Here is a 4,987-nt window from a genome sequence, read left to right as displayed (position 1 = left end):
CCGCCGTCGTGAGGCGGGATCGCCCCGCCTTCGCCTCCAGGCCGGCGGCGCTGGGCGGGCTGGTGCCGCTCCCTGCGGGGGCCGTCACTCCTGTCGTGTGGGCGGGTGTCGCACATGCGTAAGAGCGGCCTGTTGCTGACAGGTTGACCTGAGGGCAGTAAAGATTAAATTCCACCCCCGCTTTTTGTCTTCTGGTTTTGTTTTTGTTTGTTTGTTTGGGGGGGGGGGATTGTTTGTTTGTTTTATTTTTTTGTTTGTGAGTGTTTGCGTTTTACTACGGTGGGTCCACTCACCCTTCTGTCAGGTGAGAGCAAACAGGGCACCCAAATTAAAGATGCAGATGGTCCTGCAGCCAGCAGTGGAGAAGGAAGACATGCTGAGGGAGGGCAGAAGAGATGTCTGTAGACAGCCATCTAGATGTGTCGATGTGTGAACACTCCCTGGAGTCTGACTGGGGTTACTAAACTTGTGAAAGAATGCTATGTTAGATTTCACATGGATTAATCTCCTTCACCTGTGCCATCCATTGTCCTTGCTTTTTTTCTAGTGTCCAAGAGATGCTGGGATGGATTATGGCTAGAAGGAGGTACAGCTCTGTTGGTGTTGTCTACACCTTGTGTTGTTGTCTTGGGCACCTTGTGTTGTCTACAGGGTGTATCCAGAGTTTAACCAACCTTTCAACTGTTAAAGAGCAATAGTTACAAAACAGACTGGGACTGTCTTACAGCAATGACACCATCTTGTGGAGTTAACTGCCTGCTCATTTCATCATCCTGCACTCTTTCCCCATGTTTACAGGATGAGCTTTTAGATGAGAATTCCAGATGAGGCCTGGTGGTGAAAAAGAATTCTTGCCTTAATTATAGCCAGAGTTCTAATTTTTAGTGGTCAGTACTATAATTAAGACCACACTTGCCTCTAAATTAATACCTGGTTGACGGCTGTGGCAAATCACAAACATGTCAGGAAGACCATTTTTTTAGATGCGGACTCAACTACGTCAGCCTCTTGTTCCTTCTGTACTGTGTCTGATCTGTTAATGAATTGGAAAATGAGTGATGTAGATGAAGCTTTCTGAGTTGGTGAGAATTAAACCTGTAATTTGGGATAGTCAAAAAAGAAACGCAGAAATCATTGCGAAGGACAGCATATGAGATGTTGCCTCAAATGTAGCAGTTGTCACAGAATCATTGGGGATGGAAGTAGCCTCTGGAGATCTAGTCCAACCCCCTTGCCAAGGCAGAGTCATCTGAAACAGGTGACACAGGAATGTATCTTGGTGGGTTTTGAATATCTTCAGAGAGGGAGACTCCAGAACCGTCCTGAGCAGCCTGTTCAGTGCCCTGCCACCCTCAGTGTAAAGAAGTTTTTTCTCAAGTTGAGGTGGAACTTCTTATATTTTAGTTTATTTCCATAAAGAGAAACCCTCATGTCTCCTTTGGCCGTAAGACTTCTTAAGGTCATTGATGTGCTGGAGCATGTCCAGAGAAAGGACTGAAGCTGGTGAAGGATGTGGAGCGCATGTCCTATGAGCCTGAGAGAGCTGAGATTGTTTAGCCTGGAGAAAAGGATGGTCAGAGGAGACCTTATCAATCTCTACAAGCACCTGAATTGAGGCTGTAGCCACGTGGAAGTAGGCCTCCTCTCCCAGACAAGCATTGACAGGATGAGAGGAAATGGCCTCAAGCTACGCCAGGGGAGGTTCAATTTGGATATCAGGAAGAATTTCTTCATGGAAGGGGTTGTTAAGCATTGGAACAGGCTGACCACTGAAGTGGTGGATTCACTGTCCCTTGAGGTGTTTAAGGAAATTCTGGATCACCCCCAGTGCCGTGGTCTTATAGACATTGTGGTATTAAGTCAGAGGTTGGACTTAATGATCTCAGAGGTTTTTTCCAGCCTGATTGTGATTTTGTGATTCTTGGGTTCCCTTTCTCAACTCAGTCCATTCTCTTTCTGATAGCTGGACATGATCAGACCCTTATCCTTCACATGTCAAAGCTTATTTAATCTGCTGCATGTTTGTGTTTAGATAAACTTACTCATATTCAGCCTTTTTATAGCATGACATACATCTTTCATTCTTTGCTCCTTTAGTAGTTGTTCTTTGTAAGTCTCTGGCATTTTCTTAAGAATAGAGTGCACCAAAGAAAGCTTATATGAGTTACATAAATGATTAAATGGTTTTACAATGTGGTGTTTGTCCAAACAGGGACTTTGGAGCACCCATATAGTTAAGGAACAAGGCATTTAAAAGTGTGTGTGAAACCATCTCCTGAAACAGACTAAGCTACAGGAGCAAAAGAGCTTTTGGTAACAGCACTTTAACTTTGTTGTATATTGGTCAGTACAATTAAGTTGGTTAGTGGAGTTACTACTGCACCATGTCTCTGTCAGTAAGACTGAATTTTTATTTCAGAAATTTGAGGCCCACGTGGACAATTAGGAGACATATAAAGAAAATCATTGAGCATCAAACTTAACTTGAAAATCTTTTTTTATTACTGACAAAGATGTTATGTATCAAATTCAGTACTATATATTTTAAAAATATGTCTCCTTTCAATAAGCTCAATATAATAAATTTTAAAGAGGAGGATGAAAGATTCTAGTTACAGATAGGTGTCATTAAAGGATTTAAGGCAGTTTTTTGAAACATTAATTCAAATTGGCCTATATAAAAATGCCGATCAGTGGATTAAAATGTTCAAGAAAATGTAAAGATTTATGGCATTATATTAAGATTTATGGCAGAAATGTATAATAGTGCATTGCAAGGAAAAGTATAAGCTTTGTTAATGGGACAAATGTATAAGTGCTGAGCAACAGATACTCAAAGCTGTGGGTGTGACTATTATCCACTGAAAACGAATTCATGTCCTTATTTGCCCTGTCACAGCCATCTCAGTGCTAAAAAAAGTGTGACTCCATCTGTCTAGAAGTCCATGCAGGTGTCTCCTGATAGAAGTCAGCTGAGAAAGATGGCGCAGCAGCCATGTTAGGGCCTCCTAGCAATGGCCTTGGGAGGCTCTTTCCAGCAGCAGTGTGCCTGCAGCTTGAGGCCCTTTAGATCTCTCAACCCTAAACCGAGGCGAAACCCTAACCCTAGCCGTAACCCTAACCCTAACCCTAGCCCTAGTGAATTACCTGAGCCGAGCGCCTGTGCTGGCCTGTGCAACTGAGAAAGATGGCGCAGCAGCTATGTTAGGGCCTTGTCGCAATGGCCTTGGGAGGCTCTTTCCAGCGGTAGTGTGCCTGCAGCTGGAGGCCTTTTACATCTCTCAACCCTAACCCTAGCCGTAACCCTAACCCTAACCCTAACTCTAGCCCTAGTAAATTACCTGAGCCGACTACCTGTGCTGGCCAGCATAGAAAGATGGCGCAGCAGCTATGTTAGGGCCTTCTCGCAATGGCCTTGGGAGGCTCTTTCCAGTGGCAGTGTGCCTGCAGCTGGAGGCCCTTTAGATCTCTCAACCCTAACCCTAGCCGTAACCCTAACACTAGCCGTAACCCTAACCCTAGCCCTAACCCTATCCCTTCTAAATTACCTGAGCCGAGCACCTGTGCTGGCCAGCTTAGAAAGTTGGCGCAGCAGCTATGTTAGGGCCTTCTCACAATGGCCTTGGGAGGCTCTTTCTAGCAGCAATGTGCCTGCAGCTGGAGGCCCTTTAGATCTCTCAACCCTAACCCTAGCCGTAACCTTAACCCTAGCCGTAACCCTAACCCTAGCCCTAGTAAGTTACCTGAGCATAGCGCCTGTGCTGGCCAGCTGAGAAAGATGGCGCAGCAGCTATGTTAGGGCCTTCTCGCAATGGCCTTGGGAGGCTCTTTCCAGTGGCAGTGTGCCTGCAGCTTGAGGCCCTTTAGATCTCTCAACCCTAACCCTAGCCGTAACCCTAACCCTAAACCTAGCCCTAGTGAATTACCTGAGCCGAGCGCCTGTGCTGGGCAGCTGAGAAAGATGGCGCAGCAGCCATGTTAGGGCCTTGTCGCAATGGCCTTGGGAGGCTATTTCCAGCGGCAGTGTGCCTGCAGCTTGAGGCCCTTTGGATCTCTCAACCCTAACCCTAGCCGTAACCCTAACCCTAACCCTAGTTAGTTACCTGAGTCGAGCGCCTGTGCTGGGCAGCTGAGAAAGATGGCGCAGCAGCGGGTGGTAGTAGCAGTCCGACTGAAGTAGTTCAGTTGAAGCGGTGATTCTGTGAAGGTCTAGTCTCTAGCTGAAGATCCAGTGGTAGCTCTGGTCCTCTCAGGGAACCCAGTAGACAGGGCTAGCTCAGGCAGTTCTAAGGTTAGGTTATATTTACGTGGGAACACTTGGCTCCTCCCTCCTGGGCAGAGCATCTCACAATGGGATGAGATAAGTCTATGAGTCACACGGTGGGTTTTTGATGGCTCATTGCCTGTCATGCGGGGTGGGTCGTTAGCAAGTGATAATAGCTAACGGATGGCTTATTGCCTGTCATCCGGAGTGGGTGATAGCAGCTAATGGCCCACAGCTGGTGGTAATAGAATATTTAATTACATTAATATTGCAACTTAGGACATTATCTATTCTTTATTTTATTACTATTTACATAGTTTTTACTTAAGATAAGGTCTTTTTGTGGTACACAACAGGTTTTTTTATCTGCCTTTATTACCCACTAAGTATAACTAGGTTCTTGGGCAAAAATTACTTTACGGATGGGTTTGCTTTTGCTTGAGGTGGGACTAATTTAAACAGTTTCTTAAAAAAAACTTTTTACGTGTATTACAGGGACTTTATCTCTATCTACTGTGTGCAAAGGTTTGGACTCGGCAGGACCGGCTCGATTGATAGAATTCCTTGTGTTAATCATTTAGGTGGCTTTTGCTAAGTTTAGTTTTTAATTTTTGAAGGTTCCCCCGCCAAGTGCCTTCAAAGTTGTCTTAAGTAGTCTGTTGCACCGTTCAACTTTCCCGGCAGCTGGTGCATGATAGGGGATGTGGTATATTTATTTAATTT

The sequence above is a fragment of the Lichenostomus cassidix genome, chromosome 1 (genome assembly GCF_008360975.1).
Source record: "Lichenostomus cassidix isolate B80296 chromosome 1, HeHo_3.0, whole genome shotgun sequence".
Classification (NCBI taxonomy): Eukaryota; Metazoa; Chordata; class Aves; order Passeriformes; family Meliphagidae; genus Lichenostomus; species Lichenostomus cassidix.
The sequence above is the reverse complement of the archived record's forward strand: the minus strand, read 5'-3'. Positions refer to the sequence as shown.